General features: G+C 35.1%; 1 pseudogene; it reads right to left on the reverse strand.

The window, feature by feature from the left end:
• Nucleotides 1–21,462: 21,462 nt before the first annotated feature.
• LOC148563988 (uncharacterized) lies at nt 21,463–22,564 on the reverse strand (annotated as a pseudogene).
• Nucleotides 22,565–23,334: the final 770 nt, after the last annotated feature.

Genomic DNA, 23,334 nt, shown 5'->3' on the forward strand with positions numbered 1-23,334 from the left:
GTCAAGTAAAAACTCACAATAGAGTGAGGTCGAATCCCACAAGGATTGGTTGAGTGAGCAATTCGGATTAGAAGTATGTTCTAGTTGAGCGGAATCAAGATTTAGATGAGAATTGCGGAATGTAAAATTGCATGAATTAAAGAGCGAGAAGTTAAATTGCTGAAATTAAAAGGGATGGGGGTGATTGCATGAATTTAATTGCAGAATGTAAAGAGAAAGTGGTAAATCAGAAATGGGAATTCATTGGGTGTTAGGAGATATTGAGATCTCCGAATCAAAACAACTTTTATCCCTTCCTCAACCAATGCATTCATTAAATTTTGCTTGGCAATCTTATATGATTGGATCCCAATCCCTTGGCTCACCAATTCTCTCTAAAAACAAACAAATTCCCAATCCCTTGGTTTAAATGTTCATAAGAAGAGATGATGCTCGATCACTGATTATACCACACAGTTTCATGAACCACAATTTGGTAGGATTACATGTCACAATATCCATCCAAACCCCAATCCAATTCACTGTGAGAAAGCTTCTCTAGCATGAATCCTCCATTCCTTTCCCAAGGTTCCGAAGGATTCCAATTATGGGTAGTTTCTTTCCCAAGACAACTACCCAATGGAATTAGATCGAGAAACTTTCTAACAAAATTCAAGAGAAAAGATTGAAGAAGAAGATAAAACTATTATTGATTCATTGAATTACAATAGAGCTCCCTAACCCAATGAAAGGGGTTTAGTGAGTCATAGCTCTGAATTCAATTACAAAACTAAAAGAAAATGATCCAAAGTTCTCCGTGTGTCCAAACTTCCCCCTCAGGGGCTGGATTCCCCCTCAATCCCCCCGTGTCTCAAATGCAGAAACTAAGGCCTTTAAATAGGCTCCCTAAATTACAAAATGAAAATGAAATTCAAAGCAAATTACAATCAAATGAAAATAAACTATTCTAGATGATTCTTGTGGCCTTGATTTGGTGTTGTTGATGGGCCTTGCTTGCTTGAAGGGTAGAGTGACATAATTGATCCAAAAAGGATAATGATCCATTAAACTACACTCAAACGTTGCACCCCCCTTTCTTGAGTCGTCCCTTTGTTCTCTTGTCAACCTTGCCAATTTGATGCCAAATATAGACTATTATACCTCGTTGGAAAGCTATGGATGTCAGCTTTCTAACGCAACTGAAAGCACCTCAATTGGATCTCTATAGCTCAAGTTATGCTTGATTGAAGGTGACAAGGTTGCTGGTTGGTTTGACAGCGTTTAAGCCAACGTTTAAGTCACTTAAACGTGCTCGAAAATGCCAATTTTGGGAGCTCAGTTGCATTGTCCACCCCATACTTCTATACATCGTTGGAAAGCTCTGGATGTCTACTTTCCAATGCAACTGGAAGCGCATCATTTGGAGTTCTACAACTCAAGTTATACTCCATGGAAGGTGAAGAGGTCAGCTGGCCTGATTGCATGTTGGTACTATGCTCTTCTATGCACATTACGGGGCTGTTTTCTCCCTCAATTTTTAGTATCCACCATGCATGCCATATATGCTTGGAAAGCTCTAGATGTCTTCTTTCCAATGCATTTTGAATCACCTCATTTGGAGTTTTGTAGCTCAAGTTATTTATGTTTGAAGAAGGCATGGTCAAGCTGTTCCATATAACACGTTTAAGCTCCAGTTTAAGCTTAAACTGGAGCTTAAACGCTGGCACTCCCTGGAGGCACAAGCTCGAGCACGTTTAAGCTTCAGTTTAAGGTTAAACTGAAGCTTAAACGTGGAAATGAGAAAGCAACCCTGGAGGAGAAAAAATAGTCGAACACGTTTAAGCTCCAGTTTAAGGTTAAACTGGAGCTTAAACGTGGAAATGCTCCCTGGTGCATTTCTAATTCTGGCGTTTAACTTCCAGTTTAAGGTTAAACTGGAGGTTAAACGCCACTTTCAGCATTTCCTTAGCTCTCATGGTTTTGGCGTTTAAGCTCCAGTTTAAGCTTAAACTGGAACTTAAACTCCACATGTGATATTCAAGCTTCCTTTATTGATTTTGTTGCTTCCTTGCCTAGCCTCTTCTTCCCTGAAATCATCCAAACAACTGCATCAAAGTCTTGCAAAATTTCATGAGAAATCTTTCATTCATAGCATTCAAGGAATATAACTAAAAACTCATGGAATTTGCATCAAAATCTTCATGTTTGAATGATTTAAGACAAGCATGACTATTTGGCCCAAATGATTACTTAAGGCTCAAGAAAATGCATAAAACAACTAAAAATAACAGAAAAATGCTAGTGAAACTAGCCTAAGATGCCTTGGCATCAGCTGCTCAGGTCCAAATCCAACTCGTTTCTGGGGGTATTTGATGCAGAATTAAAGATTGAGCAAGGTGGAGCACTTAGTTAGTCATGATGATCCTTTAGTTAATTTTCTAGAGAGAGAAGCTCCCTCTTCTCTTTAGAATTAGGTTAGGATTAGGTTAATTTCTCTTGGATCTAGATTTGATTACTTGATTTCATCTTGTTTCCTTTATAATTTCTTGTTTCTACACTCTAATCCTCTTAGTTCTCTTGTTAATTTTACTTTTATGCCTCTTTTATGTTCATACACTCATATTGGATTTGGATTCCTTTTAATGCAATTGATGTTTGATGTTCTTTTATTGATGATTTGAGTTATTGATTTACTTTTCTTGCAATTGGTAGTTGGTAGATTCATATTTCTTGCACATTTATTATGCTTCCCTTTTATGCCTTCCAAGTGTTTGATGAAATGTTTTCTCTAGTTATTGAGTAGTTTTCTTACTCTTGGCCTAGGCTAAGGGAATTGAGTAACCTTGAGTCATTGGGTCTCATTGAATTGGTGATTTGAGAACCCTTAGTGGTCAATTTGATAATCATTGACTCTAGCCTACTACTAAGTTAATTAGTAGCTAGGTTAGGACTTATGGATTGATGTTGATCAAGCCATTTGACGTACTTCGAGCCTAGGAGTAGATATTACGTACTTAAGGCTTTTGTAAGTAGACTTAATGAGCTTGGTTCCTCATAATTGTCAATACATGTTTTGTAGACAAGGATGGTGATCTCAATTACCTATGTCTAGCCAAGATTTCTTTACCTTGCCTTTATTGATTCTTGATTTACTCTTCTTGTCATTTAAATTCTTGCCCATTTAATTTCTTGCCCTTTTATAAACCAAACCCTTGTTCTTCATAGCCAATAATTGACCACTTCATTGCAATTCCTTGTGAGACGACCCGAGGTTTAAATACTTCAGTTAATTCTTATTGGGGTTTGTACTTGTGACAAAACCAAATTAAATTTGATGCAAGAGTTGTTTGTTGGTTTGGAGCTATGCTTGCAACGAAGTTCTTGTTTCTATAAGAGAAAATCTAGACCGACAATAATTCTCTCTATCAAATTAATGGCGCCGTTGCCGGGGAATTGCAATGGTGCTATGTTATTGGCTATTGTATATATTGTGAATAGCTTGATTTGTGGTTTGTTTGTTAGTTTTTGCTAGTTTTAAGATTTGGTTTTCTTCGTTTCTTGTTAGAATTTGTTTTTGTTTTCTCTTATCACCATGAATTCTCATCACTTTGGCTATGAGTGTGGTTCAAACTATGTTGTAGGAAATAGAAGCTTTAATGAGGAATTGCATCAAGGATTTGGAGATCAAAGGAGGGAGGAGCCCCAAGCTTATGAACAACCTTCTTGACAACAACCTCCTTCCGAACCAAGTTTGAAAAGAGTGCTTGGAAATATGACTACTTTCTTCACGGAGATGCGCAAGGACCAAAAGGCATTTTATTCCATCCAAGCCATTTAAGCGCCACCCCAACATGACTATTCTTCGGATTCTTATGGGTATAATCCAAATCCTAATGCATACCAATCTAATGTGTGTGATGACCCTTATTGTGATTGTCAACCACAACCATCATATGCATATGACCCCCTCCTCAACATAGCCCTCAACAACCATACTCACAAGCCTCATACCACCATTCACCTCCATATGATCCTAACCCATATCCACCATACCAACCACCATATGAACCATATCTTGAGCCACCACCATTCCAACACCAATACTCCTAAGAACCACAAATTCTATATACACCACCTCAAGACTTTCATCAATATGAACCACCTTCCAACTACAATACCTTTCCCTCAAACAATGAACCCTCTCTTCCACCACCGGCCCCCAATAAAGCCCTCACGCAAGAATTGAGAGATCTTGACTCTCATATCCTAAGGCAACAAGAGGAGACGGAAAAAGAGTTTAAGGAGCTAGAAGCCAATATGGCTATCATAGTAGAAGCCGTTAGTCACATAACCCCCTACCTAAGCTCATACATCCCAAGTACTCCCATTGTTGAATGTGGAGAAGCAACCAAAGAGCTTAGTAAGGGAGTGAATTTGGAGCTCCAAGGTGAGGAAGAGGAGTTAATGCAAGAAGTGCAACAAGGGGAGGAAGTAGAGATTATTGAACAAAAGAAAGTAGTGGTTGGGTATTTAGGATATGTTGAGTACATAGAGGAATCTCAAGTTGAAGATCCTTCTTCCACGGAGTTTGGAAGGGATGTTAAAGAGGAGAGTGATGTTAAGGAAGTGGATAGAGAGTTGAGGGAAATTGATCAAGAAGTAGATTCCATCATTAGTGATTTTTTGTCCACATTGGTCAATCCCCTTGATGATCTTGTTGAGCTTTCTTCCATTGAACTAGAAAGCAATGTTGAGGAGGATCTGCAACCTCCAAGGCATATTGTGAGTGAAGAATTGGAAGAAGTGTTCCAAGCAACAAGCCCTCCTATCTATGATGATTCCGCATCAACATATGATCCTTTTGAGCATGATGAGTCTTTCGAATCTACAAAGGTATCAATGCTCGAAAGTAGGTATGGGTCTTTAGGACAAGCTTTATCGAGGTCGGTATAGTCGACACACACTCTCTATTTCCCGTTCTGTTTCATCACAAAGATAACATTAGCTAGCTACAAAGGGTATTTTACCTCCCTTATGAACCCGACTTCTAGTGAAGCTTGGACTTGCTCTTCAATGACTTGTACTCTTTCAGAGCTGAGCTTTCGTCACTTTTATTGGACAGGTCATGAGTCTAGGAAGACGGCAAGCTTGTGACTCATGAGGTCAGGGTGTATCCCAGGCATATCGGAGGCTTTCCAAGCAAAGAGATCAGAGTTTTTTTGTAAGAGCTTAATGAGATATGCTCCTTTAATTCTTTATCTAAGTTGGCTCCTATGCTTGTCATTTTTCGGCCTGATCTCTGATTTGAACTTCTTCGATCTTTCCATCAGGTTGTGGCTTTAGTCCTTCTCGTGCTCAGACACCACCAAGCTCACTGGTGTTGACTTCTTTTCCCTTAATGCCTCCACGTAGGTTCAAGCTTTCATTATAACATTTTCTTGCCAACCTCTAATCTCCTCTTATGGTAGTGATTCCTTCTGAAGTCAGGAATTTTTATACAGAGATGAAGAGTACAAACGACCACGGCGAGTCAGTTCAAGGTTGTCCGGCCTATCGATGCATTGTAGGCTGATGCTACATCAACCACAATGTAGTATATACTTAAAGTTTTGGACTTCACACCTTTACCGAAAGTGGTATGTAATGGGATGAAGCTGAGAGGTTGGATGGGTATGTCTCTGAACCTGAAAAGAGTGTCGGAATTTGCTCTGAGCTCTTTCTTTTCTAACTCGAACTTGTCGAAGGCATGTTTGAATTATATATCAGCCAAGCTTCCTTGATCTACCAAAGTTCTATGGTAGTTTGCATTGGCGAATATCATTATAATCACAACGGGATCATCATTACTGGGGGTTACTCATTGAGCATCCTCTTTGGTGAATTAGATTGTGGGTAAGTCAGGAACTTCGAATTTTTCCCGACTTGATAGACTTTTTTCAAATGTATTTAACGAAAATACTTAGTTACCCTGCCTCCTGCAAATTCTCCACCTAATATGTGGATATGTTTAATAGGGGTTTGTAGCGGTCGATCTCGTCGACCTCTGTCTTCATCGCCTCTCTTTCTTTTTTTTGGATCGTCTGACCTTTCTGCAAGGTATTTTTCTAACCAACCTTCTCAGGCCAGTTTTTCTATCACATTTTTCAAGTCATAGCAATCGTTGGTGGAATGTTCATATATCTTGTGATACTTACAGTATTTTGCTTGACTTCCACCTTTCTTGTTCTTGATGGGACGAGGAGGTAAAAGTTTTTAGGTATGGCAGATCTCCCTATGGATGCCAACAAGGAAAAGTTGCAAAGGAGTATAGTTATGATACCTTCGAAGTTTATCTGAGCTACACTCGTCTTTTTTCTTTGTCTCCTTCTCCTTATCCTGAGCTTGACAACGTGGATTTTGTCTTGGAACTGGTTCTCTAAGTCGGGCATTCTCTTCCATGTTGATGTACTTTTTTGCTTGCTCCTGTACTTCGTACAGGAAGGTCGGATGTTGCTTTGATATGGACTGAGAAAATTACCCTTCTCTGAGGCCGTTAGCTATCCCATTATTACTGTTTTTGTAGGTAAATTTTGAATTTCCAAGCAAGCTTTATTGAATCTTTCCATATAAGCTCGGAGAGTTTCTCTGACCACTTGTTTGAACCCCTAGGAGACTGGGATCATGCTTGCTTTGTCTTTCAGAATCGAAAATTGGGTAAGAAACTTTCTCATAAGGCCGTCGAAATAGGTCACCGACTTAGATGGTCAGCTATCAAACCACTTTATCGCCGCTTTGGTTAACGTCATTGGGAAAGCTTTGCAATGGGTCATATTGGACGCATCAGCCAAATACATCTGACTTTTAAAGTTACTGAGATAGTGTCTTGGATCAGTCGTTCCATCATAGAGGTCCATGTCAGGGATTTTAAAGTTCCTAGGAAAACTAGCCCGCATCATCTCTTCTATAAACGGATCTTCTCCTCCGAAAGAACTTTCCTTTTAATCTGCATGGTTGCTTCAATTTCGAAGCTTTTCTTCTATTTCCCTTCATTGTCCCACCTCCCTTCGCAAGTCTATTTCATCTTCTCTTAGTCGTTTTATCTCCTGTTTGAGTTATTTTAATCGACTGTGATGCCCGTGTTTGAGTCCCATGATTTTTGTTGGGTGCAGGGATTCCACATTCTCTGGTGGATGTATTTTTAAATTGATTCTCTTTGGTTGAAGGTTTCCCGACGTCCCCTCCCCATTAGGGCCATTTGCTCTATCATGTCGTGAAGGTATCATGAGTGCTCGGTCATCGTTGTGAGGTTCTAGTTTTGATTCAGATGCCGTATGTCCATCTTCGCACTGATCATCTGCCATAGTGGGGTGTAGACTTCCAGGTCCCCGACAATGGCGCTAGTGTTCTGAGGGTTACTTGAAACTGGGTTGCTTTTGGACTTGAACGTGAGGTCCAGGCTTCTTTTGGATAACGTTCGACTTCTGTTGATGCCGAGGTACCGCTGTCCGAGTTTCTTATGAGGAGCTGGAGGTAGTACCTGCAAGTGACTCCGATATTTAAGTTAGTAAGAATTTTAAACAGATTTTCAGTAGATTGAATTCTGAATATACCTGAGGGTGTCAGTGTATTTTTAGTAGAATTGATAACCACCTTTTAGATTAGCTTCACCTTTGATGGTGAATAATTATCCCTTTTGTTAAGGAGGTTGTTGAGATCCTCCTTCTAGATAGATAAAAAATATGTTAGGAGTCAGTTACTTACTTGGGTAAGTGAGCCAGACTCTTGTTACCATGTCCAACCTTTATAAGGTTGGGTATGAAGAAGTAGATTGAGTTAGATCTCTTAATTGGGTTTTATTCAGTTTGGGCTTGGTTAAGATTCTTGGTCAAGGATATAAACATTAATGTTATATCATTAATTAACTTTTATGTACCTTTTAATAAAATTTTGCGTATCAATCCAAAATTAATTAATACACTTTTTTATAGATTAAAAGTGTTGGTAATATAAATTTTAAAATGTAAAAAATAAAAAAATGACTAGAATATAATCTTACTAATATTTTAATTTGATTAAATTTAGAATAAGTAATTTTTAAGTATAAATCACTCATTTAAAATAAATTTCGTCAAGTATTACTTGTTTATCCTGAGTTAACTTTTATTATTAATAGTATTATACAAATTATTCTGAGCTAAAATAATTTAGTAGTAGCTTTTAATAAATTGTGTTGGACACCATGATTTATGTAAGAAATAAAAACATAGATAAATCGTTTTAACCAAGAATAATCTAGTAAATAATATATGACTTTATATAATTGACATATTTAATTTTACTAAATTATTCTTGATTAAAACGATTTACTTATGTCTCTATCTCTTACATAAATCGTTACGTTGTAGTTTAAAATAAGTTATTAAAAACTATTACTAAATTATTTTTATTCAAAATAATTTGTATAAGACATAGTAATGACAAAAGTCAATTTAAAATAAACGAAGAATATTGGACGAGATTCATTTTAAATTGGTGATTCATCCACCCTAATGTTTATGATAGATGATTGTAAGAAATATCAACATATAGTTTTACTATATTTAATTAAATTAACTTGTATATATCATTTGATTCTAACTTGAGAATATATATATATATATATATATATATATATATATATAGTTTTGCTAAAATATTATTGATAATTGAGTAAATAATTAAATTAATTTTTAATAATTTTTTATTATTTAAAAGTTTGTCAATTACTTTTTTTAGATATTTTTGTTTTTTTTTTTGTTGTTTTTAATAATTTGTAATATAATTGTTAGATAAATAAATTTTTAACAAATTTTATTATAAAATAATTAAATACTAAAATTATAAGATAAATTAATCTCTCTTCTAAAAAAAAAGATTAATTTGTTTCGAAAACTTTTAGTAGAATAATAAAAATTTGTTAAAAATTAAAATAAAATACCTAACCTGAAATTCTTAAAAATCAAATTTAAATGTTTACTCAAAGTTTATAAACATTGACTATTTTAATACTAGTCTTTTTAGTATTTAAAACTCAAAACAGTTGGATAACAAATTTATTTATATACATACTCTTCTAGTTTATTCTCCAATTCATGATACTTTAGCTTTGTTTCGCTTAATTTTACTCTTCTTCTAGTTCATTCTCCAATTCATGATGCTTTAGTTTTGTTTCGCTTAATTTTTGTTCGATTTCAACGTATCTTAATTTGGAGAGCATATACAATTCTTCTAAAATAGTGAACTCAATCCAAAACTCATAAACTTTAATGTTAAAATAAACTTTGCAAGTAATGAAAAAATGCACTTCTTGTATTATTAATAATAGATTAATATGAACAAAGGTTCAACATGAAATAAAGACAAAACTTAGATTAACCAAATTTACACATGAAAAGAAATGAAAAATACTAAAATACTGAAAATGAAAGAAGGACTGAAGAACAAAGCTTAGAATTGAAATAAAATTGAAAGGAATTAAACTGGAAATAGAATGCTAAACAAAAGAAATAAACAAACAAAGAAATTGACTCTTAACACTCACATGCACTTGCACTCCATAAATTTTTGTTGCCTTAGTGTGATTGGAAATTTTTTGGAGGTTTTAGTGTGATTTGTGGTATTGAATGGCAATCCCTCTCCAAGCTTTTGATTCTTGTATTTATAGAGAAAAATCCTTGAGTTTAAAACTTTTTTTGATCCAATCTTACCCACATTCTTTTCATTACTTGTTCCTTAAGGATACACACCCACATTCCTGATACAGCTTGAGAGTCAAAGTAACCTTCCTCATGTTTGTGACATGCATTCAAAATTTTTTAACACATGATTATTGTGACATGCATTCAAAATTTTTAACACATGTTAATTGTGACATGCATTCAAAATTTTTACTATCAGCACTTCATCTTTACTTGATTGAATTTTTTTTTTAATTTTTATCTTGTTAATTATTTACAAGACTAAATAGATTAATGTTAAAACCTTCAACTGACGTCGACATCTCTGTTTTTTTAGTCAAACTCAAGGTTTGTGCTAATAAATTGCCCCTTAAAACTTATTATTTTAAAGATAATGAAAAGTTCCATATACTTCACGCTTATAACACGTTCCACCTTTTCAAATTTTGAATTTTGGCACTACAAGAAACATGCTGAATATCGTCGGATTTAGTGGTGGTCATTACTAGTAGATTTAGCAGAATTTTTTTTGTCAAAGACGAACAACATTTAATTCCCAGAATTAGTTACCATCAGATTTTATGTTTTGACACTAAATCCAATGGTAATCAGTGGCGCAAAATCTTATCTCAATAGTGCCAACTTCACCCATGGAGCTTCCATCAGATTCGGCCGCCGGTATATCGGTTTAGTGAAACGCTACGTTTAGGCAATTTACTGGCGAAATTCCACGGGTAAATCCGACGATAAAATTCAAATTCGAAACCCCTCCTCTCTCTCTCTCTCTCTCTCTCTCTCTCTCTCTCTCTCTCTCTCTCTCTCCGGTGTTGGAGCTGTCGGAAACGCCACCGCTGTTCGTGTTCGTGGATGTCGGTTCGTGGCCGTCGGTGGTGATCATGTTGCCGCCGTCACTACCGCCTCCTATCATTACCATACCTCCACCATCCTACAGCCATCATCAGAGGTAATTTTGGTAAAGATTTTTTTATTTTTTTCGGATTTTTTTGAGTTTAGGATTTTGTCAAGTATTTTATCAAATTATTCATTAAATTAGTGTAATGAAGTTTATGAGTAGGATTTGTGGTATAGTTTTTTTATTTTTTTAGTTTTTTTATGAGTTTAGGATTTTGTTAAGTATTTTATCAAATTATTGATTAAATTAGTGTAAAAAATTTTGTGATTAGAATTTTTTATGTTAATTTAATGTAAATAAAAATTAAATTAAATTAAGGTAGGTTAAGTAGGGTGAGATTAAGAGTGCTCGAGCTCTTGGAAGATTTTATTAGTTTGTTGAATTATTTCACTTTGTCAGTTTAATAAGTTGTCTTTGTCATTAGGACAGTGTTATTTCTTTGAGATCAATTGGAATTCGCTTCTCCCGTATTCTGTGCATCTGGGTTCCAGGTAGGTTTTATGCCGGACTTACTTTTTCTAGGATAGCATTTTAGGACGGAAGTGGGAGAAGGCCGCGTAGAGGCGCTTTCTCAAAACCCTTATTTGCTGGAAAATTGTGGAGTTATAAGGAGTTGTGCACTAGAACGGTTAGGATTTGATGTGTTATTGAATTCGTGTTTGTTCTAATTTATGGAGACGAAGAAGAAGAAGATGATGATGAGTTTGATAATCAAGAAATTACCTCGAAAGAAGAGGATGATGAACTAGAAAAAGAAGATGATGAATTTAAATAAGATTAATGTCAATATAGTTCTATCTTATGTATTTCGGTCGAACTCAAGGTTTTTGCTAACCAGCTTTTAAGCGTCGTTCTTTAAGCGGAAACAAAATCCAACTTTTCCCCATAGATGTAGAGGGCTACATAGTACATACATTACATAAGGCAAAATCTGGATATATAATTTAGGGTATATAGTTTTTTTATTAGTGTTAGTGCAAGATTCGACAAACAACTCGATCATAGTAATTCAAAATATCGACTAACCTATGTAACAGGTAAGTCGAGTAGGGAGCAAGTCGAAATGATATAAATCATAGCACATGGGTTGTTTTATTGAACACGTGACTGTAAGAACGAGTTTTGATTTATCATGAAAATTCGATCATAAGAAGGTAGAATGACAACTAAGAGGTGAGTCGAATTGAAAATACTTTAAAGTCGAAATTTGATAATCACGCGTAGTTTTATCCAGAAACACTATACAGAACATGGGGTGTAAAGATTAAGGTAAAAGTTAAGATGTGAGATGTCAAACTTGGGAATTAAGATTCTTCATGGTCAAGGCAAGGTCGTGGGCATGAAGACCCTGAAAAAAGGAGGAAGCCCGATCGTGCGGAGAAGAAAGCATTTCACAAGTCCACCCTCATGGTCTATAAATAAAAAGTTTTTAAGGAATAAAGGACTTCAATTTGAATACTTCACTATCACACAAATCTCTAGAAAAATCAAGTCACACTGACACCAAGACAACGAATCATAGAATACAAGTGCATATAACTGTTTAAAGTCTATTTTTATTTTATTTTTTTTATTTTATTTTTCGTTTTAATTCATTTCTTTGCTTTTAATATTTTACTGTTATTTTGCTTTCTTTTAATTTCAATTTTACTTTTTTACTCATTTAAAATTTTTCATTTATTTTACTTATTTTTTTATTATAATTCTTTATATTATTTTTTACTGTTTAATATTATTAAATATTTTTTTATATAAACATTAAACAATTCTCAGATCGAACTTTTTTTTAAAAGAATCGTATATATTTTTTAAATTGAAATCTTCATACAAATTTAATTTAATATCTTAGTTAAAATTACCAAGAATTAAATGAAACAATTAGGACGTAGACCTTATTGGTAGAGAGGCTTAGGACATGTGATGAAGCAGAAAATGCCCCCACACTAGTCTCGTTCGTGAAATGCTGTAAGAAATGTGTGGAGATGTATAAATAAGGGAGATGGTTTTTAATAGTGTTAGGTATAGAATAGTGACAAAGATACAAAACACTAATTACTTGTCGGCCTACAGTTTTAGAAGGCAAAAGGGTGTCATATAAGTGACGTTATTTCTATCCTCTCAAAATTATTACATAATTTTAAATTACAATAATGGTTTTGGCATCTTTTTATTTAAAATTATTTTTGTTATTAATGTTTGATAACTTCGAGTTATAAAAATATCGTTACGACTCTAACGAGAAATTCAAAATTGTGGACTCAATCCAAACTACCAGCTAGCAAAGGGTCTTTGATATGTTATTATTAATTTTTGGCAAAATTTTGAGGTGTTGCTACTCTACGTGTGAAAAATTGACAGAAATTATTTTCTTTATGAAAACATTATTGTTGGTGTATTGGCTAAAAATAGGTGAAACAGGTATTTTGCGAGAGGATGGTGTCAGGGACAACACATCGGAAGTGTGGTGCCTAAGTGAGATCAGCGACGTGGCAGCTCCTTCTCAACACGCTGGGAGCGTGTTGATGTGGCAACGAGACAGAGCACAGTCAACACAGGAAGCGTATTGTTATGGAACTCATGAAGCGCTGCAGGTTGTTACTGGGTTCCAAAGCTGCAACAAAATTACGTGGAAGGCGTGTTGCAGGCCTGCCTGCATATAGGGAACACTCCCCGCTCCGGTAACCAGCGTCCAATCCTTTATAAATTCAGCTTTTTTCTTACCCCTTCCTCTATTGAAGCAAACAGAGAGTGTGGTGAAGGTTTTTAAGGAAGAAAGCAAAATATAAAAGTGTGTTTGAGTGTTAAAATAGAGCGTAGCGTAGTAACTTGAGTAATAGTAGTGTGAAGTGTAGGTGTAACTAGTGGTTTAGTAGGAAAAAAATTATTGAAAAAAAAATTGTAAAAATTAAAAAAATGGCACGTAATTTGCGGTGCCTAAGAAACATATTATCAATTATTTGGAACATTTAATTTATGTAAGTTGATCAATTTTAATTTTTTATATACTGAAATTTATTAAATTTTGTCGTATTTTATAAAAATATAGAAGCAGCCTCATTTTTTTTTATATTTTACGACTGTGTTAGAATAAATTTTTAATTTGTAAAATTTAATTATTTCTTTTTTAATATATAATTTTTTTTAGTATCATATATCTTATTTTTATTTTTGAATATATGAATTTTGTTATGATTAATTAAACTAATGAATAAATAAATAAATATTTTGAATTTTTAAGACAAAATAATTTCCGGTATTTTTAAAATATTAATAATAATAAATAGATAAATAAATAAATAAATATATATGAATCATATATCGTTGTTAAGTATTGAAAAAATTATTATTTTTACAAATACATATTTTGACAAATAAATAATATTAGAAATATTATCTAATTCTGTAAAAAAAATCATATATATTTATTTATTTTAAAAAAGTAGTGTGACAGTTATTATTTTTTTACAGTAGCTAAAGAAATAAATAAATATTAATATATAATTTTTTAATTACTTTTCTTAGAATAGATTTATTAATTTCCATATATATTGATGTTGATGTATTTTTGTAATAAATATAAATTATTTAAACTAACAAAATTTTTTTTTATGCAGCCTAACAGAAATTTGTTGATGCGTAAACTAGATCCGCCTCAGACGTGGAATTCGATGGTAGAAAACTACCTATGCGCCACGGGATTCTATCACGTCTCAAAAATTGGGGTGATACGAGGATTCCGCTATTATAGATTTCACTTTGATCGACCAGTCAGTCTCGACCAACGGCGTTATACTCTCAGCAACGGTATCCAAGTCCAACTTGGAATGATCCTGTGAAATCATTCACATTATGCACGTGTGCCTACCATTGTATCTGCGTATCTCCTAACAACATTTTTTCCGTATCAAACTGGCTCGCATAATCCAGTCACACCCACGCCCATACATCTTGCATTTTGCATAGGACGTCTGTGGCTCAAACTCATACACATCGTAGTCAACTCCTCTAGCGATAGTGTAACTTCTAATTGCTGCCACGACCGACTTTCTAGAACTGTATTCCATTCCAATCCGGAACTCTCCGTCCTCAGGATCAGCAATGCCTACAAAAAGTGGAAATCATCGTTCATTAATCAATCCAAAGTATCAATTAACAAAAACGTATTATTCAGTCATCACGTACCTATGTTTGCATATTCCGGAAATTTCGGTGCATGCATGGCGTTGAGATCCAACTCACGCATAAAAGGTGGCAAGTTCATCGGTTGACTGCTCGAGGGATGAACCACTATATTCTCCGCTACTGTCTCAACTCCCACATCACCATTCTCGTCTTCGTCGCCGGCTTCATAAGTGGCTTTGAAGTCCTCTTCGCTGTCACTATTCATTCCCTCGTACACTGCAGCTCTATCATCCTCTATATCTAAAACATTTTGAATCCCTTCTACTTCTACGGTTTCAAACTCAACATACAGCTCAATCTGTGGCTGTCGCATCTGAGTCTGCCAATGAATTTGAAACATATTCTGCATACTCCCTTTGTCAGTGATTGGCATGGTATCAAACTGTATTAGACCACCAAAAACTATAACTGGATTCCAATACAAAATTCTGCTCACTCTCATAGACGTACCGTTCTCTATGCTTTGACAGAGACCGTTCTGAAGCTCCATTAACGTCATGGTGCATGGAACCACAAACGAAAACGGATTCTGACAGACAAACCTCACTCCCTCATGAGTATTACGTATTATCTCACCGTTACGACACCATCAAATTTGCGGTACCCTCCATTACACTACCAACACACTCAAAGAACACTCACACACTCTTACTCAGAATGTAAATGGTGCCGAGCTCTGCCTTATATAGAGGGGAGCATTCACCATGCCCCCACGTTCTGCCTGCCTCAGCCAATCACGCTTTGCCATGTGTCAGCACGCCCCCACATGCTACTGCCATGTCATCACGCCCCCTGTGCTGAGTCATCACGCCCCCCACGTGATAGCTGAGTCTTCCAGTCACGCTCTGCCACGTCATATCGCCCACCCCGTGCTGAGTCATCATGTCCCTCGCGTGATTCCAGCTCCGATCAACGAGATGGTGCCACGTTTCTTCACGCCCCCTGCGTGTAGTAGGTAACACGTCCCCTACGTGTTGATCATGCATCTCAGACGTTCACCAAAGAATAATACATATTGTTTCCCATTTCTAGCCAAATCACCACCATCTTTCCCATATTCAAATTCTTGAGCCATGAATTGAAGTATTTTATATTTAATTGATATTAAAATATAAATTAATTTTTTTATTATTTTAATTTTTTTTAATTATATAAAATATTTAAAATAAATTTTTGTTATAATAATAATAATATATATTATTTCTAAATTTATTTTAAGAATATGTATTTAGAATAAACTTGGATAAGAATATATTAAGAATAAAATTGGACATATTAATACGTAATGGTATTTAAGTATATTTAAATAAATATATTTAAAAAAATATTTTTTATTAAAATATAATTTGACACAAAAAATTATTAAATAAATATCAATATATATTATATCCAAAATATAAGTCCAATACGTCAATACGACAACTTAATTTAAAATTTATGTGGTTTATAGAGAATTACCCAAAATAAAACTGCCGTGCCAATCAATGTCATTGGTTCTTTTTCTATTTTATCACACAATGGTGCAAAACAAAATGTACAGGTAAAAAAGTTTTATATATTAAAAATAACATTGTTGTTGGACGTGTTATGATATTAATTCTTCTAAAAATTTAAATTTATAAAAAGAAATACATAAATAGTTATATTTTTAATATATTTTTAAAAAATAATTTATAGTTAAAAAATTTAGAATTCAATTTTATTATTCCTAAAAAAAATATATACCAATTTAAGCAAATCTAAAAAAATTTATTTGAAAAAATATGTTAAAACTCTAATCATTCATATATATATATATATATTATATTATGCTTTTTTAGGAGTGATAAGGATCAATCTATGGTCTTTAATTTGAATAACTATATTTTTAGGTAAGATTATTGTAGCTAGAGGTTTTGAAAAAGCTTCAAGAATATGGAATCTTCTTTCACTTTTTTTCCTTTTCATTTTCTAAAATGAAGATCTTTTACTTCTTTTTAATGACATCTATCGTCATTTATTTATTTTCTTTTTGATCTTGTAGTAATCTTCTTTCCAGCACGAATGATTAACACTTAACACTAAATAATGCCTTGTGTTGACCGTGGCTGATTTACTTTTGAATGCTTTTAATATTTACGCTTTGTTTTTCGGGTATGGAAAAGAAGAGAAAATGTTTTTCTATAAAATTAATCTTTTGCGAGAACATAATAATAATTACAATAAAATTAAAGTATGTTTCATATCTAGATAGATCTATATATTTCCATATTATTTCAATTTCAAAAAACCCAACTATATAATACTTTTGCTAGCTGATATACAAATATCCAAATACTATAATTATGAGAGGTTCGTCACTCAGTTTCTCTTTTTTATTGATTACTCTAAGCATCAATGAAAATTATTTCAATGGATGCAAACAATTACCCATTTAATTCTTTTCTTGAGTTGCGTGAAAATTAGTCACGCAATGCAACATTGAAGAATCGGATAGGTTTCAGTACTATCTTAGAATTAAATGAGTATAATTCATCTAAAAAATAGTTTAAGATGTAAAAATATTTCACACTTGGCTTATAAATATCATAAAGACCTTTGTAATAAATATACATATACAACTTATTATGACCATGCAACTGAAATATTCTCTAAGCACAAGCAAAAAAGTGATTTTCATAAAAGAGCAGTATAGGGGAATAATGAGGTTCATTCATCTTTTTCAATCTTTCTAATTAGCTACCAAAATTGAATAAAAGATTCTCCATTAGTTAGATAATCAATCTTCCAAGCTATCTATGATTAAGAAAGGTAGGTGGTAACCCATTTTATTATTAACTAATGTATATTCTTGAGGGCTGGGATCTAAAAATCTAATAGTGAAGAGGCCAAAATTAAAATCTTATATAATTAAATATAATAATAGATATAATTATAATTAGTTTTTTAGTTAAAAAAATTAATAAATATTTATCAAATAAAATAATTATTTTTGTCTTTATAATTTTTTATGATTTTAGATTTAATAAAATATAAAATTATTTATTTTTAAATATTTTATTAATTGTTCAGTAGGTCGGGTACCGGACGGATCGGGTTAGGACTCTGAGGTCAACGCTTGGGATGGTGGAGAGGCTCGTCTGGTCGTGGTTCCCTGGTCGCGGGTGTGCGAGGTCCCGAGCACTTCGTATGTAGAGGGGGGTGCCACCTGCAAAGACACTCCGACGCTCTTGTCAGAATATGTGCAGGCGGAAAGGAGGTGGTGTAAGAATGTGACGTACCCTGGGGGGAGAGCCAGTCTCCCCCTTATATACATGTCAGTAGTGGGCCCCTCCATTGGTCAGGCCCATACCCTCAAGGGCGCTGTCCCACGGCTGTGTGCAAGCCGTACGGGACGCGTGTCCGGGTCGGGTGGAGAGCGCGTTGTTGGGCCGGCGGGAACTCGGGTCGGGTTAACCCGTGTGAGTTTGGGCCAGGCCGTAACATTAATTAATTTATTTTGTTAAGTATTTATGCGACAGTGAGTTCCATTTTTATGCTTTGTATCATTAAAAATATAATATAATATAATATAAATTAATTGTACTAAAAATTTTGTAATATGAATTTAAAATATATTAAAATATTTTTATATAATAATAAAAATAAAAATTAAAAAAAAATAATAAAAAAAGAAAGAACTAAATAAAATTAAAAAAAGAACTTAGTTATTATAAACAATATTAAAATACTTTTTATATGATTATAGATGTTAAAATTAATTAAACAAAAAATATAAAAAAATCTGAATCAAATAAAAAATATAAATAATATAAATATTTTTTTACTATTGCCTCTGGTAGGAGTCTAAGCCGTGTCACATCCTTAGTGTAGCTGATCATCCTCTTGGATCAACTACCAATCATCGCTTTGGTAAGCTATGTAAAAAAATTTAAATTTTAATATATAAAGAATATCAACTTCTTTATTTTAAGAGTAAAGTATTGTTTTTGTCCCCAATGTTTAGGTAAGTCCTATAATTGTCCCTAACGTTTCATTCATCCTATTTACGTCCCCAACGTTCGAAAACTGATTCAATGTTACCCTCCCGTTAAATCCACTGACGGAACACTAACGGAGTATCCTACGTGGCTAACTTTGTCCACTGTGGCAAATGTTTTTTCTAGTGACCGTTACTGAGAAACAAAAAAAAAAGAAATATTAATTTAAATGGGTGAACCCTAATTTGAGAATGCACCTCTTGTCCCTTCTTCTTCTCACCATCACCGTCTCTGTTGCAGTCGTGGGTGAGTCCATGGCTTCGCATGCCTCCCAGGCGGCGCGTAGTTGCAGTGCTTCGTATCGAAACAGCAGCCAAGGGAGGCGACGGAGAACAACTTGTTACTGTGGGGAGAGGCCAGTGCTTATGACTTCATCAACGGCAGAGAATTCCGGAAGGAGGTTTTGGGGCTGTGTTAACTATGGGGTAAGTAGAAAATGTAATTGTTGGGTTTAGCTATTAGTTGGTTATCTGATTTGAATTTTCTTTTGGTTTTGGCCTAGATTGGAGAAGAGTGTGGGTACTTTGTATGGGCAGAGTCAGAAAAGGAGCAAGAAGTTGCTCGATTGAAAAGGAAAATCATAGGCTTGAAGGGTAAAGTGACAACACTTGAGAGGATATTGACAATGGCAGTAGCAGTAGCTCTGGTTGGATGGACATGTGCTATGATTTTATTGTGTGAAAAATTGTCACTGACAAGAAATGGGAGGTTTTTTCTGCATTAAGGTTGCAGAACATAGGTGCTAGTGTAGGCTTGTTGGCAATATGTTGTCTGTATTTTGGAGTGTGGGTGTAGGGATTGGGTTGGATCAAATGTAAGATGTTGATTGAATGATTTTGAATGAAACTTCATTGTTACCCAATTTTATCTGTTCAGTTTACATTGTCATGGAACATCATTGAAGTAACTATTTGCAACCTTGATTAAATGAATCAGTGACACAGGAATAACATAAAGGATTAACCTCAACATTAGGCCTATATAGGCGATAGTTCAGAAGTTAACCAACATAGATGTCATGTAGATATCCAAAAACTGGAAATATAAGTCAACCTAGATGCTAAAAATTGTTTTTGAAGTAGCAGCACCTCCAGATACAAAAAAGTGAAACCAACAACCATAGTTTCTAACAGAATACAAAATGCAAAGTACAAAAGGTATCACAAGTGATATAAGTTCACAAGTGACAGTAAATCACTCCACATTCTTCCATGCTCTTGGTGAAGTCCTGGCCATGAACCTAAGGTTGGACTGGCTAACCCTCTTCACTGGAGTGTGCAGAACCCTTGCAGTTGTTGGGGCTGGTGCAGAAGCAGTTTGTGAATGATCCACTTTAGCCCTTTTCACTGCAGCTTGTGATTGCTGCGAGCTAACATCTGACTTTCTCTTTGGGTGTGAGGGTGATTTGTTGTTGTTTCCCTTCTGCTTCCTATTTCCACTTTCAGTAGCCTTACTAGAAGGTGTCTTGACAGAGAGTCTCACACTTTTTCTGACCCCTCTCTGTGACCTCCCCTTTGAAGCAGAATTACCAGCATTGTCAACCTATACACAAGACAGAGCAACAAATAATTGAGTTACCAAAATGATGAAGACACTAGTAAGCACACCAACAAATAATAAATGACATATACTTATAGCAGGACTTGGAGTGACTTTGCGCTTCTTTGGACAACTCCTTTTGTTATGACCAGAGCATAAACAATAAGAACACTTTTGTTGCTGTCCTTCACGAGACAGGCCAGTCCTATTTGATTGCTCATCAGCAGCTCGTGTCCTCTTCTTCTTTGGCCTCCCAATGGGTTTTCTATAAGTGGGAGGCAACACATCCTCCAATTGAGTTCTGTCCCAAAGGTTTGGTCCATTAACAGGGAACACAACATGTTGGTAGCAGGAGATGTATGCAGCCTTCTTATAGTAGTCAGATACATAGGTATCAACGTTGAAGCACATTTTCCTTATACAAGTCATCGCATGTGCACAGGAAATTCCAGACAGTTGGAACTTCCTACACGAGCACTCTTGATTCCTAAGATCCACCACAAATTTTTCCTTTCCCCCCTGGATGCTAACCACCTCATATCTATCACGTCCAGCATACACACTCACCCAATTCCCACTTAGTTCTGCCTGTTTTTCTACTTTAATTCTAATTCGTGGTAACACATCTCTATTGTAAGGCATTATCCTATCCCTATTGTCAGCACAACGTTTCATTATATAAACCCGAATATCCTCTAGCATAGTCACTATTGCCAACTTCGCTCATGCTTCATCTTTCCACAGTATGCGTACCACTCACAACCCTCCACACACTCCACTTTAACCCTCCTCAGATCCACCATAGAGAATCTAAGACCCCTTTCACTACTAACAGCATATGCAGTCGCACAGTCTTTGAACTCCTCCCTTGACACATACAAGGTTCCCACTTCCCACTTGTATTCACTCATGTTCTTCAAGGGCCTGTGAATTGGAAACCTCTTTCCCATGTCCTCTTCATCATCACTCAACGAAATATCTATAAAATCCTCACTGTTGTAACCTGCATCCTCATCCCCAAATCCCCCTACTATTTTTTCCTTACCAACATTTGGTGCCGCTGGCTGTGAAGATTGACCCTGGGACTGACTAGGTATAGTCTCTTTTTGCCCCTCTTCCGTGATGTTCACATCAACTAATCCTTCAGCTCCCTCCCTATCATCATCATTGTCACCAAAGTCAAGACTTTGATCTGATGCATTCCTAGCAATTGACTCAGAGCTCCATGAACTTTCACTCCCCCTAGGTTCATAGTCATCATCATCAGAGGTCTCACTCCCCTCATCCTCTTCTTCAACAGCATCAGTGGGCCCAACCTCATCCTTTTCAGTGGGTCCATCAGTAGCTGGCATTGACCCAAGTCCAACACCAGGGCATTCATATACAACAATTGGGCCAGGCCTAGCCTCATCACTTCTTTCAGCAGGAGCAATAATTTGCCCAGGTTGCACATCTTCTCCCACTTCACTTGTCTTGTGAACAACATAAACCTCAACCATATCATCTTTCACCCCAATTCTTGCCATATCCATGGCATCTTTATCATTTTTAAGCATGGTCAATCCTTCCTCTAACCCAGCATTCACAGCTTTATACCACATCGCAGCGATATCCTTCTTCAAATATCCCTGTCTACTCACTATCTCATACACCTCAATCAAACTCCATTCATCGTCATTACAGTAGTCTACAATGGATGTCTCCCCACCCAAATACCTAACAGCACCTCCTTCAAGCCGAAACCTCCCCTGGTGATAAATTTTTACACTAAAGTCACTCATCTCTTTCGCTACGTTTCCTATTACAAGTTTCAAACATCATAAAACCACGGTGATCAATGTGAAAGCCAAAAAGTCTAAATCAAAAATATTGCACTTACATCAACAACCCCAAACCCTAACAGCAACAACATAACAATCACAGAAACACTATGCATACTCATCTTTACTTGCATGAACTATTTCCATCAAACGAAAATTAAACATAGATTCAACATACCTTTTCACTCTGTGCCGTTTCCAAGTTCCTGGTACCACCAACACGGGGTAATGCTGTTCTCTGTAGGGAATATAGACCACACTAAGCTGCTTCAATCTGTTTTCTTCCTTAGTAATCGAGGGCGAAGAACATGCGATCAAAACTCGATAGGGTTTACAGAGTGTGGGTGGAATGTGAAGTGTTACATTTTTTGTTGCTCTCCTCTGTTTGCAAGCGTTTCGTATGGTTAAAGCAAACATTACGCGCGAAGGAAAACTCATGTCAATACACACGAGTGGGGTTACCAACGTGTCTGGTCCACGTAGGCATCTCCGTTAGTGTTCCGTCAGTGGATTTAATGGGAGGGTAACATTGAATCAGTTTTCGAACATTGGGGATGTAAATAGGATGAATGAAACGTTAGGGACAATTATAGGACTTACCCCAAACGTTGGGGACAAAAATAATACTTTACTCTTATTTTAATTATCACTATAACACTATTAAATTTTACTCTACATAATACATCTATTATAATGATATAAGAGTTTAAAATTTGGAGAGAGAGGGGAGCGATAGGCCACGTACTACTTGCGCCCCCTTTTGAATCGGCTCTCTGTATTCTCGTACTCTCTTTGGAATAATGCATAAAAATAAATTTTTTAAAAAATTAAGTAAAAAATATATATAATAATTATCACTATAAATATTTTACAAAGCTATAATTAAAATTAAAGTTAGATAAAATATTAAATTAGTCTTTATGTTTGGGCGTAATTCTGTTTTGATTTTTAAATTTTAAAGTGTCTTATTTGAATCCAAAAAAGTTTCATTTAACTTCAATATAATGTAGTTCCATCGTAAAATTAAAGTTAAATAATTAATGGAATATCCTATATAACAGCAGTACAAGAATAAGGTCGATAATTTAGAGAATAAGTACAAGTTTCAGAGGCACAAAATCAATCGTGGATGCATCAATATATTTATTTATTATTTTTCTTACAATTTAAATGAAATATTTTTCATA

Source organism: Arachis ipaensis, chromosome B5 (assembly GCF_059453495.1).
Source record: "Arachis ipaensis isolate K30076 ecotype BB chromosome B5, ASM5945349v1, whole genome shotgun sequence".
Taxonomy (NCBI): Eukaryota; Viridiplantae; Streptophyta; class Magnoliopsida; order Fabales; family Fabaceae; genus Arachis; species Arachis ipaensis.